Raw genomic sequence first — 14717 nt, 5'->3', positions numbered from 1 at the left:
TATTGCAAAAAATCTGGTTCAGAGCTGGTCATGGGTGCACCTCAGCCACGCTCAAGGTCCTAAACGATATCTTAACCGCCATCGATAAGAACAATACTGTGCACCGTATTCATTGACCTGGCTAACGCTTTCGACTCTGTCAATCACCACATCCTCATCGGCAGCAGCGACAGCCTTGGTTTCTCAAATGATTCCCTGCGCCTGGTTCAAACTCACTACTCTGATAGAGTTCAGTGTGTCAAATCGGAGGGTCTGTTGTCCGGGCCTCTGGGGTCTATATGGGGGTGCCACAGGGTTCAATTCTTGGACCGACTCTTCTTCTCTGTATACATCAATGATGTCGCTCTTGCTGCTGGTGAGTCTCTGATCCACCTCTATGCAGACGACAACATTCTGTATACTTCTGGCCCTTCTTTGGACACTGTGTTAACAACCCTCCAGGCGAGCTTCAATGCCATTCAATCTCCTTCGGTGCTCTCCAATTGCTCTTAAATACAAGTAAAACTAAATGCATGCTCTTCAACCGATGCGCTGCCTGCACCTGCCGCCTGTCCCTGCCCATCACTACTCTGGACGGCTCTGACTTAGAATATGTGGACAACTACAAATACCTAGGTGTCTGGTTAGACTGTAAACTCTCCTTCCAGACCACATCAAACATCTCCATCCAAAGTTAAATCTAGAATTGGCTTCCTATTCCGCACAAAGCATCCTTTACTCATGCTGCCAAACATACCCTTGTAAAACTGACCATCCTACCAATCCTCGACTTCAGCGATGTCATTTACAAAATAGCCTCCAATACCCTACTCAATAAATTGTATGCAGTCTATCGTAGTGCCATCCGTTTTGTCACCAAAGCCCATATATACTACCCACCACTGCGACCTGTACGCTCTCGTTGGCTGGCCCTCGCTTCATACTCGTCGCCAAACCACTGGCTCCAGGTCATCTACAAGACCGTGCTAGGTAAAGTCCCCCTTATCTCAGTCGCTGGTCACCATATGCAGCACCCACCTGTAGCATGCGCTCCGCAGGTATATCTCTCTGGTCACCCAAAACCAATTCTTCCTTTGGCCGCCTCTCCTTCCAGTTCTCTGCTGCCAATGACTGGAACGAACTACAAAAATCTCTGAAACTGGAACACCTATCTCCCTCCTAGCTTTAAGCACCAGCTGTCAGAGCAGCTCACAGATTACTGCACCTGTATAGCCCATCTATAATTTAGCCCAAACAACTACCTCTTTCCCTACTGTATTTATTTTTTTGCTCCTTTGCACCCATTATTTTCTTCTTACTTTGCACATTCTTCCACTGCAAATCAACCATTCCAGTGTTTTACTTGCTATATTGTATTTACTTCGCCACCATGGCCTTTTTTTTGGCTTACCTCCCTTATCTCACCTCATTTGCTCACATTGTATATAGACTTATTTTTCTACTGTATTATTAACTGTATGTTTGTTTTTGTAACGGCTTTCTTCCGGGGTGAAGGAGAGGACCAAAGTGCAGCGCGGTTAGTGTTCAACATGTTTAATTTTGACGACAAGTGAACACTACAAAACAACAAAAAAACAAACCGTGAAAACCGATACAGAACCTATCTGGTGCAGACCACAAACACAGAGACAGGTACAACCACCCACAACGAACACAGTGAACAACCTACCTAAATATGACTCTTAATTAGAGGAACGCAAAACACACTGCCTCTAATTAAGAGCCATACCAGGCAACCCTAAACCAACATAGAAACACACAACATAGAATGCCCACCAAACATCACGCCTGACCATCACACACATACAAAACAGAAAACTAGGTGCAGGAACGTGAACAAGAAACCCCCTCAGGTGCGAACGCGGGCGCACCAGCACAAAAAGTCCAGAGGAGGGTCTGGGTGGGCAATCTGACCACGGTGGTGGCTCAGGCTCCGGACGCTGTCCCCCACACACCATAGTCATCCCCGCTTCTGTACCCCTCCCAAATGACCACCCCATCCTAATAACCACCTAAATTGAGGGGCAGCAACCGGGATAGTAGAGGCAGCACCGGGATAAAGGGGCAGCACCGGGATAAGGGCGGCAGGTCCTGGCTGAGGAACTCTGGCAGGTCCGGGCTGAGGGAACTCTGGCAGGTCCGGGCTGAGGGACTCTGGCAGGTTCGGGCTGAAGGGACTCTGGCAGGGTCCGGGCTGAGGGACTCTGGCAAGGTCCGGGCTGACGGAAGGCCTCTGCGAACTTGATCCGGATCTGGCGGAGAGGCTCTGGCTGATCCGGATCTGGCGGAAGGCTCTGGCTGCGTCCGGGTCTGGCGGAAGGCTCTGGCTGATCCGGTCTGGCGGAAGGCTCTGGGCTGATTCCGGTCTGGCGGAAGGCCTGGCTGATCGGTCTGGCGGAAAGGCTCTGGGCTGAGATCGGTCTGGCGGAACGTCTGGCTGATCCTAGTCTGGCGGACGGCTCTAGCGGCTCCTGTCTGGCGGACGGCTCTGTAGGCTCATGGCAGACGGGCAGGCTTTGCAGGCTTCATGGCAGACGGGCGGGCTTTGCAGGCCTCAATGGCAGACGGACAGTTCAGACGGCGTAGGGCAGACGGGCAGTTCGGGGATCGGCCGCTGGGCAGACGGGCAGCTTCAGGCCGTCCGCTGGGCCCAGACGGGCAGTTCAGTGCGCTCGCTGGGCAGACGGGCAGTTCAGGCGCCGTGGGAGACGCAGACTCTGGCCGGCTGAGACGCACTGTAAGGCCTGGTGCGTGGTACCGGAACTGGAGGTACCCGGGCTAAGGACAAAGCACCTTCAGGCTAGTGCGGGAACAACAACAGGGCACACTGGACTCTCTCTTCGTGGGGTGACTTCTAGGCTGGTGTGCGTGGTACCGGGATACTGGACAGCCTGGGCTGGAAGACACGCACACATAGGAGAGTGCGGTGGAGGAGGAACAGGGGCTCTGGAGATGCACTGGAAGCTGGTGCGTGGTTGTAGGCACTGGTGTTTTTTTGTGTTATTTCTTGTTTGTTTCACAATAAAACATGTTTTGCATCTATAAAGTGGTAGGCATGTTGTGTAAATCAAATGATACAAACCACCCAAAAATCKATTTAATTTCAGGTTGCAAGGCAAAAAACAGGAAAAATGCCAAGGGGGTGAAAACTTTCGCAAGTCACTGTATGTAGGGAATAGGGTACCATTTGGGACTYAATGTTCCAGTAATGTTTTTCTGTTTTTTCCCTGACTGTCAGTTATAACTGTGGTGTTATCTCTTAGCCTGCGTCCATACTCTTTCAAGGCCTATTTAAGTCATGTTTGCCCCTCCAGCCATGGGGTGAGTTCCAAATGGCACCTATTTCCTTTATAGTGCGCTATTTTTGACCAGAGCCCATACGGTCCATTTAGGAAATAGGGTGCCCTTTGGGACTCAGCCATGGAGAAATGCAGATAAACCATGGGCCTTTCAGACAGAATTCCTCTCTTCCCCTTTAAAGTGACTGAATGGTCTAATTTTGGCTGCACTTTAAGGTGACTGGTACTCTGCAATCACCTTTTTGATGGTGATGGCACTCGACCAAGGAGGGATTTGAGTCAGGAGACTGCATATATATGTATTTGACCATAGTGGGAATAAGGGGACATTGGGGAAGCAGACCATGACTGCAGCTGCCTTAGGAAAATAACATACAGGTTCTGCTTTCATAGAAGATGGAGGTTAAGTACTGTTATTGTAGACATAAAAGATGCACTCTGCCCCACCATCTATGGTATCTTCAATAGTTTATCAATGTACCTTCTCTCCACCTCTCAGGAGCCCTACAGGAGCTAGCAGACACTGTCTGGAAGATTCCACATATCAAATCAAACATGAAGGATGTCAACCAAATGGCCTCACTTCTCACGAATGATGTGGTTTGGCATGCCAGAGGGACACACAGGCAGGTTAAAAGATGGTCTTCCATGTGTGTGTGTGTGTGTGTGTGTGTGTGTGTGTGTGTGTGTGTGTGTGTGTGTGTGTGTGTGTGGTGTGTGTGTGTGTGTGTGTGTGTGTGTGTGTGTGTGTGTGTGTGTGTGTGTGTGTGTGTGTGTGTGTGTGTGTGTGTGTGTGTGTGTGTGTGTGTGTGTGTGTGTGTGTGTGTGTGTGTGTGTGTGCTGTGTGTGTGTGCTTGTGTGTGTGGTGTGTGTGTTTGTTTGATTCACACATAGGAGAATTTGGTTCATTCTGCAGTCATAGCTTAAGGGATTTCTCTCTTCCTCGTTAGAGAAATTAACTCTGTTTAATGAACCAGAGAGATTAACCTGATATCTAATTACAACCTTATCTCCAACTAGAATTTATTAAAAATGTCACACCTTTAGGGACCCAATGATTAAACTGTCTCAAAGTGGCCTTTCATTTCAATATTAAATTATAGACCCATCCCTGAATCATAACATGCTTATTTGGACTACACATTATGGTACGCTAACTTCTAAAAATGGTCACAGCATTCTAAATCGCATAGACGCATCATCTGGACATTCTCTTTAATAGAACAATATCTATAAAACAATGCCTCCTTTGTGGTGAGGGGGCGGATGATAACATGGAGCTGTCTGTTGGGTACTGACTCTCCCTCTCAGTCAGTGACGGGCTTCAGAGTTAGGTAGGAAACAAACCAATTTTCTACTCTCACTATAATTCTCTTTCGCTTCTTTCATTCTCTCTCTCTTCATGCTCTCTCTCTCTCTCTCTCTCTCTGTCTGTCAGTGGTGGGGGTGAGTTCAGGTTGGCAACAAACCTCTCCTATCCCAGCAGCATTGAGAAGCCAAACGACCCACCAGCCAGTGGGGGAAACAGTTGAAAACCACCAATGCATCATTAATTCCAGGGTTCGTTTGTGGGCAAGACTTTAAACTCCGCGTTTTTTGTACCCTGTGTGTGTCCTCTATTTCTCTCCTCCCCCCAGCAGGCAGGTGGAGGTGTGTGGGTAAGAGTTCTGCAGCCAGGTGGATTGTGTGTGGGTAAGAGTTCTGCAGCCAGGTGGATGTGTGTGGGTAAGGAGTTTCTGCAGCCAGGTGGAGGTGTGTGGGTAAGAGTTCTGCAGACAGGTGGATGTGTGTGGATAAGAGTTCTGCAGCCAGGTGGAGGTGTGTGGATAAGAGTTCTGCAGCCAGTGGATGTGTGTGTAAGAGTTTCTGCAGCCAGGTGGAGGTGTGGTGGTAAGAGTTCTGCAGCCAGGTGGAAGGTGTGTGCATAAGACTTCTGAAGCAGTGGATGTGTGTTGGGGTAGAGTTCTGCAGCCAGGTGGAGGTGTGTGGTAAGAGTTCTGCAGAGCCAGGTGGAGGTGTGTGGGTAAGAGTTCTGCAGCCAGGTGGATGTGTGTGGATAAGAGTTCTGCAGCCAGGTGGATGTGTGTGGATAAGAGCTTCTGCAGCCAGGTGGAGGTGTGTGGTAAGAGTTCTGCAGCCGAGTGGAGGGTGTGGGGTAAGAGTTCTGCAGCAGGTGGATGTGTGTGAATAAGAGTTCTGCAGACCCAGGTGGAGGTGTGTGGGTAAAGAGTTCTGCAGCCAGGTGGGAGGTGTGTGGGTAAGAGTTCTGCAGCCAGGTGGAGGTGTGTGGGTAAGAGTTCTGCACCAGTGAGGTTTGTGGATAAGACTCTGAAGCCAGGTGGATGTGTGTGGGTAAGAGTTCTGCAGCCAGGTGGAGGTGTGTGGATGACTTCTGAAGCCAGGTGGATGTGTGTGGGTAAGATTCTGCAGCCAGGTGGGATGTGTGGGTAAAGAGTTTCTGCAGCCAGGTGGAGGTGTGTGGTAATAGTTCTGCAGCCAGGTGGATGTGTGGTGGATAAGAAGTTCTGGCAGCCAGGTGGAGGTGTGTGGGTAAGAGTACTGCAGCCAGGTGGAGGTGTGTGGGTAAGAGTTCTGCAGCCAGGTGGAGGTGTGTGGGTAAGAGTTCTGCAGCCAGGTGGAGTGGTGTGGGTAAAGTTCTGCAGCCAGGTGGAGGTGTGTGGATAAGAGTTCTGCAGCCAGGTGGAGGTGTGTGGAGTAAGAGTTCTGCAGCCAGGTGAGGTGTGTGGGTAAGAGTTCTGCAGCCAGTGGATGTGTGTGGGGTAAGTAGTTCCTGCAGCCAGGTGGAGGTTGTGGGTAAGAGTTCTGCAGCCAGGTGGAATGTGTGTGGATGAGTTTGCAGCAGGTAGATGTGTGTAAGAGTTTTGCAGCCAGGTGGAGGTGTGTGGGTAAGAGTTCTGCAGCCAGGTGGAGGTGTGTGGGTAAGAGTTCTGCAGCCAGGTGGAGGTGGTGTGGAAAGTTCTGCAGCCAGGTGGAGGTGTGTGGGTAAGAGTTCTGCAGCCAGGTGGAGTGTGTGGGTTAAGAGTTCTGCAGCCTAGCGAGGTGTGGGGATAGAGTTTTGCAGCCAGGTGGAGGTGTGTGGATAAGAGTTCTGCAGCCAGGTGGATGTGTGTGGGATAAAGGTTTCTGCAGCCAAGGTGGAGGTGTGTGGGTAAGAGTTCTGAGCCAGGGTGGAGGCTGTGTGGGTAAGAGTTCTGCAGCCAGGTGGAGGTGTGTGGATAGAAGTTCTGCAGCCAGGTGGAGGTGTGTGGGTAAGACTTCTGCAGCCAGGTGGAGGTGTGTGGATAAGAGTTGCAGCCAGGTGGAGGTGTGTGGATAAGATTCTGCAGCCAGGTGGATGTGTGTGGATAAGAGTTCTGCAGCCAGGTGGAGGTGTGTGGATAAGAGTTCTGCAGCAGGTGGAGGTGTGTGGGTAAGACTTCTTGCAGCCAGGTGGAGGTGTGTGGGTAAGAGTTCTGCAGCCAGGTGAGTGTGGTGGGTAAGAGTTCTGCAGCAGGTGGAGGTGTGTGGATAAGAGTTCTGCAGCCAGGTGGAGGTGTGTGGATAAGAGTCTGCAGCCAGGTGGAGGTGTGTGGATAAGAGTTCTGCGGCCAGGTGGAGGTGTGTGGGTAAGAGTTCTGCAGCAAGGTGGAGGTGTGTGGAATAGAGTTCTGCAGCCAGGTGGAGGTGTGTGGGTAAGAGTTCTGCAGCCAGGTGGAGGTGTGTGGATAAGCCTTCTGCAGCCAGGTTGGATAGTGTGTGGGTAAGAGTTCTGCAGCCAGGTGGAGGTGTGTGGATAAGAGTTCTGCAGGCCAGGTGGAGGTGTGTGGTAAGAGTTCTGCAGCCAGGTTGGAGGTGTGTGGGTAAGAGTTCTGCAGCCAGGTGGAGGTGTGTGGAAAGTAGAGTTAGTGTCAGTGCAGCCAGGTGGATGTGTGTGGGGTAAGACTTCTGCAGCCAGGTGGAGGTGTGTGGATAAGAGTTCTGCAGCCAGGTGGAGGTGTGTGAGTAAGAGTTCTGGCAGCCAGGTGGAGGTGTGTGGGTAAGAGTTCTGCGCCAGGTGAGGTGTGTGGGTAGAGTCTGCGCCAGGTGGAGGTGTGTGGATAAGAGTTCTGCAGCCAGGTGGAGGTGTGTGGGTAAGAGTTCTGCAGCCAGGTGGAGGTGTGTGGGTAAGAGTTCTGCAGCCAGGTGGATGTGTGTGGATAAGAGTTTGCAGCCAGGTGGAGGTGTGTGGGTAAGAGTTCTGCAGCCAGGTGGAGGTGTGTGGATAAGAGTTCTGCAGCCAGGTGAGGTGTGAGGGTAAGAGTTCATGCAGCTGATTGCAACGAAGTTCTGCAGCCAGGTGGAGGTGTGTGGGTAAGAGTTTCAGAGTGGGCGTGCAAGTTATCAGAGGTAGATGTGTGTGAGTAAGAGTTATGCAGCCAGGTGGATGTTGTGGATAAGAGTTTGCAGCCAGGTGAGGTTGTGTGGGTAGGAGTTCTGCAGCCAGCGTGGAAGGTGTTGTGGATAAAGAGTTTTGCAGGCCAGGTGGAGGTGTGGTGGGTAAGACTCTCGCAAGCCAGGTGGAGGTGTGTTGGGTAAGAGTTCTGCAGCCAGGTGGATGTGTGTGGATAAGATTATGCAGCCAGGTGGAGGTGTGTGGGTAAGCAGTTCTGCAGCCCAGGTGGAGTGTGTGGGTAAGACTTCTGAGCCAGGTGGAGGTGTGTGGGTAGAGTTCTGCAGCCAGGTGGAGGTGTGTGGGGTAAGCAGTTTCGTGCAGCCAGGTGGAGTGTGTGGGTAAGAGTTATGGAGCCAGGTGGAGGTGTGTGGATAAGAGTTATGCAGGCCAGAAGATGAGAGGTGTGTGGGTACAGAGTTATGCAGCCAGGTGGAGGTGTGTGGATAAGAGTTATGCAGCCAGGTGGAGGTGTGTGGGTAAGAGTTATGCAGCAGTGGAGGTGTGTGGGTAAGCGTTATGGCAGCCAGGTAGATGTGTGTGGGTAAGAGTTATGCAGCCAGGTGGAGGTGTGTGGGTAAGAGTTCTGCAGCCAGGTGGAGGTGTGTGGATAAGAGTTATGCAGCCAGGTGGAGGTGTGTGGGTTAAGATTATGGCAGCCAGGTAGATGTGTGTGGGTAAGAGTTATGCAGCAGGTAGATTGGTGTGGGTAAGAGTTATGCAGGCCAGGTGGAGGTGTGTGGGTAAGAGTTCTGCAGCCAGGTGGATGTGTGTGGATAAGAGTTCTGCAGCAGGTGGAGGTGTGTGGGTAAGAGTTCTGCAGCCAGGTGGAGGTGTGTGGTAAGAGTTCTGCAGCCAGGTGGGAGGTGTGTGGGTAAGAGTTATGCAGCCAGGTAGATGTGTGTGGGTAAGAGTTATGCAGCCAGGTGGATGTGTGTGGGTAAGAGTTCTGCAGCCAGGTGGAGGTGTGTGGATAAGAGTTCTGCAGCCAGGTGGAGGTGTGTGGATGAAGTAGTTTGCAGCCAGGTGGAGGTGTGTGGGTAAGAGTTATGTCAGCCAGGTAGATGTGTGTGGGTAAGAGTTATGCAGCCAGGTGGAGGTGTGGTGGTAAGAGTTTGCAGCCAGGTGGAGGTGTGTGGTAAGAGTTATGCACCGACGAGTGGAGGTGTGTGGGTAAGAGTTATGCAGAGGAGTGCGGGTAGTGGCCGAGGGTTGAGAGTTATGTGTGTGGTGTAAGAGTTTATGCAGCCAGGTGGAGGTGTGTGGTAAGAGTTCTGCAGCCAGGTGGATGTGTGTGGGTAAGAGTTATGCAGCCAGGTAGATGTGTGGATGGGTAGGAGAGTCGCAGCCAGGTGGAGGTGTGGGGGTAAAGAGTTCTGCAGCCAGGTAGATGTGTGTGGGTAAGAGTTCTGCAGCCAGGTGGAGGTGTGTGGGTAGAGTTATGCAGCCAGGTAGATGTGTGTGGGTAAGAGTTCTGCAGCAGGTGGAGGTGTGTGGATAAGAGTTCTGCAGAGGGTGGAGGGTGTGGGTAAGAGTTCTGCAGCCGGTGGGGTGTGTGGTAGAGTTATGCAGCCAGGTGGAGTGTGTGGATAAGAGTTTGCGAGTTGATGACAGGGTAGTGTGTGTGTACGAGATGTTTTGCAGCTATCGACAGGCATCCAGTGGAGAGTGTGTGGTGAGAGTTTAGCAGGTGGAGGTGTGTGGGTAAGGTTATGCAGCCAGGTGGATGTGTGTGGAAAGAGTTCTGCTGACCAGGTGGAGGGTGGTGCCGGATAAGAGTTCTGCAGCCAGGTGTGAGGGTGTGTGGTAGAGTTCTGAAGCTCAGGGTGGAGGTGTGTGGATAAGAGTTCTGCAGCCAGGTGGAGGTGGGTGAGTGGGTAAGAGTTCTGCAGCCAGGGAGGTAGAGGCGTGAGTGAGGAAAAGTATTCTGCAGCCAGGTGGAGGTGTGGTGTGGGTAAAGAGTTCTGCAGCAGGTGGAGTGTGTGGATCAAGATGAACTTTGAAGCCAGGTGGAGGTGTGTGGGTAGAGACTTTCTGAAGCCAGGTGGGAGGTGTGTGGTAAAGAGTTCTGCAGCCAGGTGGATGTGTGTGGATAAGAGTTCTGCAGCCAGGTGGAGGTGTGTGGATAAGAGTTCTGCAGCCAGGTGGAGGTGTGTGGGTAAGAGTTCTGCAGCCAGGTGGATGTGTTGGATAAGACTTCTGCAGCCAGGTGGAGGTGTGTGGATAAGACTTCTGCAGCCAGGTGGAGGGTGTTGTGGATAAGACTTCTGCAGCCAGGTGGAGGTGTGTGGATAAGAGTTCTGCAGCCAGGTGGAGGTGTGTGGATAAGAGTTCTGCAGCCAGGTGGGAGGTGTGTGGGTAAGAGTTCTGCAGCCAGGTGGAGGTGTGTGGGTAAGAGTTCTGCAGCCAGGTGGAGGTGTGTGGATAAGAGTTCTGCAGCCAGGTGGAGGTGTGTGGGTAGAGGTTCTGCAGCCAGGTGGAGGTGTGTGGGTAAGAGTTCTGCAGCAGGTGGAGTGTGTGGGTAAGAGTTCTGCAGCAGGTGGAGGTGTGTGGATAAGAGTTTGCAGCCAGGTGGAGGTTGTGTGGTAAGAGTTCTGCAGCCAGGTGGAGGGTGTGTGGATAAGAGTTCTGCAGCCAGGTGGAGTGTGTGGATAAGAGTTTCTGCAGCCAGAGGTGGATAGATGCGGAGGTGATGTGTGTGGATAAGATTCTGAAGCCAGGTGGAGGTGGTGTGGGTAAACGAGTTTGCAGCCAGTGGAGTGTGTGGTAAGATTTCGAAGCCAGGTAGGATGTGTGTGGATAAGAGTTCTGCAGCCAGGTGGATGTGTGTGGATAAGAGTTTGCAAGCCAGGTGATGGTGTGTGGTAAGAGTTTCTGCAGCCAGGTGGAGTGTGTGGGATTAGGAAGGAAGAGCAGCATGGCTCTTGTCACTCAGACCGGACCGTGTGTGTGTGTGTGTCCAGCAGGCCCCGCTAGGAAGGTCCAGATGGCTGCTCCAGGATAAAAGAACCAGTGACATCTGCAGCATCGCAACGCCAACCCGCCAACTTCCGACAGGCTAACAGACTCTCCTGGATCTTCCGGGGAACCAGTCCCCACTCCTCTCTTCTCCTCCTCCTTCTCCTCCTCTCACTTCACCAGATCAAGTTTCTCTTCTCCTCGACTCCTCCACTCACAGAATAAGAAGTTAAAGCAAGGGGTCTTGAGGATAAAAGCATAGACAGAATGTATGTGTGTTTTAGAGGCAGAATAGTGATGTCTTGGATTTAATTTTCTGTCCTTCACTGGAAGAGAGAGGAATGAATGCTGTCGGTGTCTTTATTTGTTAAAGAGATTCTCTCGTACTTTTGTATACTTGTTAGACAGTAGTTCTGAAAGTAGCACCCACGAGCCAGAAGTGGTCCCCGAAAATGGCATATTACATCACAAATGTGGTAGACTCTCTCTCTCTCTCTCTACTGTCTGTTCGTCTTACTAGCTATCACACAAACGGTGTGGGCCTGAAGCTCATTGGCTGGCCCGCGTAGGGGTAAAATAGGGTTAGGATTTTGTTTCATGTTGGTTTAAGCTATGTTCAATGATCAGCTGCCTGTCGTCACCAATGGGCAGCATGTGAAACTCGCTGTAACACTTTACCTAAAGCCTGCTTTATGAGGCTGATATGAACCCAAGGTAAAAGGGGTAATCAGCAGTTCCTACATCCATTTCTGGACTTATAAATTAACAATATGTACCCATTAATTCTTGAAGAATAGAATTTATAGATGCCTCATGAGCTTAGCTTCGTCCATCAGAACTCAATATATAACTTGTTTTTATCCAATATTTGTAAACAAAGTACATGTAAACAAACACTGTATAGCCTGAAGACAGGATTAAAGCTATAATTTCTATATCATGGATGGCCATGCATCCATAGCTCATCTATGAAGAATGATCTGGCCATAATGGCAATGTACTTTTATCATCTCCACCCTGCACAGACAGAATAGGGCCGGCCACCCCTCATAGCCTCGTTCCTCTCTATGTTTCTTCCTAGGTTCCTGTCTTTCCAGGGAGTTCTACATCTGCATTGCTTGCTGTTTGGGGTTTTAGGCTGGGTTTCTGTATAAGCACTTTGTGACAACTTCTGATGTAAAATAGGCTTTATAAAATACATTTGATTGAATATGCCCCATCATTCAGCTTTTTACCGAAACACTGGTGGGGAGTTACTTTGTTATTGTTTCTACTGCTGATTGACCCTATAAGTAAAGCGCTCCCAAACTCCCTCAGTCGAGCATCTGATTCACCCTTTTTGGTTTAAGCTGGGCTGAAGTGTCTTTGGATATACCTTTTTTCCCTGTAGCGTTCATTTGGTGATGTATGAACCTTTATCATCGTTATAGCAACTTGGAATCATCTGAGCCATTTTTGGGGGCAGATTTTGCTCACAGCTTGGCTTTCAATGCTGAGTTGTTTGAGAAGCGAGTGAGTTGTCACAGGTTCTAACTAAAACTGCAATCCATGGGATCTGCTCCAAAAAGGTAATTCTCTGACAGCATAGGGATCATTGAAAGGGCATAATCTCTGTCTGTGTCATTTGGAAGAGAGGCAGCCCAATGCCAAACTGTCAATACCCAATCAGCTCTCCTCTTTTCAAGTAGAAACTTAATAGCAACCAGTTATGTATGACTATTAATGAATTTATTGAGAATGAAATGAGAAAACACTCCTATCAAATATTCAACATGGTGTTAAAACATTTAAACTTCAATGAACAGAAACCATAAAGACACAATTGAGGGTGCATGATGGGATGTGTGTGGCCTAACAGCCTGGGAGGGCGAGGGGAGGAGGTTCAATCAGTCAACCTCCCATCCGTCAAGATGGCTTTGTGTCACGCCCTGACCTTAGAGAGCCTTTTTATGTCTCTATTTGGTTTGGTCAGGGTGTGATTTGGGGTGGGCATTCTATGTTTTTGTTTTCTATGATTTGTATTTCTATGTTTTGGCCGGGTATCCCTCAATCAGGGACAGCTGTCTATTGTTGTCTCTGATTGGGAACCATACTTAGGGAGCCCTTTTCCCTCCTTTCAGTGTGGGAAGTTAACTTTGTTTGTGGCACATAGCCCTTAAGCTTCACGGTTGTTTTGTATTGTTTATTGTTTTTGTCGGCGACATTTTTTCTAATAAAAAGGGGCCCGGCCTTAAGAGGGAACAAGGCTAGCAAGGAAGCCCAAGAGGCAGCCCAAATAAATGTTTTGGGTGGCGGCACACGAGGAGATTAGCTGAGTCAGGTTGGAGACCTGAGCCAACTCCCCGTGCTTACCGTGGCAAGCGTCATACTGGTCAGGCACCTTGTTATGCGGTGGAGCGCACGGTGTCTCCAGTGCACGTTCACAGCCCGGTGCGCTACATCACAGCTCCCCGCATCTGCCGGGCTAGGGTGAGCATCCAGCCAGGACGGGTTGTGCAGGCTCTAAGCTCGAGACCTCCAGTGCGCCTCCACGGCCCAGTGTATCCGGTGCCTCTGCCAAGGACAAAGCCTCCTGTATGTCTCTCCAGCCTGGTGAGTCCTGTGCCTGCGCCCAGAACTAAGCCTCCTGTATGTCTCCCCAGCCTGGTGAGCCCTGTGGCAGCTCCACGTACCAGACTGCCCATACGTCTCCTCACTCCAGTGATGACCGATGGCACGAAGCCTCCAGTGATGATCCATGGCAAGAAGCCTCCAGTGATGATCCATAGCAAGAAGCCTCCAGTGATGATCCATGGCAAGAAGCCGCACCTGAGCCGCTACCGCGGATAGATTGCCCACCAGACCCTCCCCTATAGGTTCAGGTTTGCGGCCAGAGTCTGCACCTTTGGGGGGGGGGGGGGGTACTGTCACGCCCTGACCTTAGAGAGCCTTTTTGTATGTCTCTATTTGGTTTGGTCAGGGTGTGATTTGGGTTGGGCATTCTATGTTTTTGTTTTCTATGATTTTGTATTTCTATGTTATGGCCGGGTATGGTTCTCAATCAGGGACAGCTGTCTCGTTGTCTCTGATTGGGAACCATACTTAGGGAGCCCTTTTCCCTCCTTTCAGTGTGGGAAGTTAACGTTTGTGGCACATAGCCCTTAAGCTGCACGGTTGTTTTGTATTGTTTATTGTTTTTGTCGGCGTCATTTTTTCTAATAAAAAGGAATATGTACGCTCACCACGCTGCGCTTTGGTCTACTTCATTCGACGGCCGTGACACTTTGATTCATTTTCCCCTTAATGTTCAATTTCAATTTACCATGATCCGACTCCAAATTGGCTGGCAAAGGTTCTTTTCTATAATCATTAATATGTAAACGATAATGAGGCAGGTGTGAAGGAGTCACAGTCATTTTTATTTATTGTGTGTTTATATATCCTAAAATGTCAATTCATTATCCCATGTAAATCCAGTTGTAATCAGCTCAACCTTTACCTGTTTGTTTGAATGTTAGATTGAGTGGACTGTCCCTTTAATTGTCAGATGACTGCTTTCAAGCCTTGCTAATTAGCTGATTGCACACTCCTGTGGCCTCCTGCCTCAAGCACTTCAGTTTGTATTAATGGAGGATGGTATTCAATGTTTGAAGGTGACTGCTGGTTTGTCATGGAAGTTTTAATAAAAACAACCTCTTTATTATGATAGCACCATGTCTGTCTCGTCAATGTGAAAGGGCATCGGCCAGCTATCACCACGGATTTTAATCTAGAGAGGCTCTGCATCTCTTACCTACCTAATTTTATAYAGCCTCTGCAGTCTCATAATACTGTCCTCATTAAAAAATATATACTTTTACATAATTTACAAGATTACTGGGTGGGGTGGGGATACTGTAAAATGTAAATAGAGAAACTGACAAATGAGCCAATAGAAAACAAATAAAAGTATATTATAAGGCAATGCTGATGGTCAGTGGAAAACCAGGAGTGCTGCTGGTCAGTGGAAAACCAGGAGTGCTGCTGGTCAGTGGAGAACCAGGAGTGCTGCT

The sequence above is a fragment of the Salvelinus sp. IW2-2015 genome, linkage group LG18 (assembly GCF_002910315.2).
Source record: "Salvelinus sp. IW2-2015 linkage group LG18, ASM291031v2, whole genome shotgun sequence".
NCBI lineage: Eukaryota > Metazoa > Chordata > Actinopteri > Salmoniformes > Salmonidae > Salvelinus > Salvelinus sp. IW2-2015.
Note: the sequence above shows the minus strand (reverse complement) of the source record.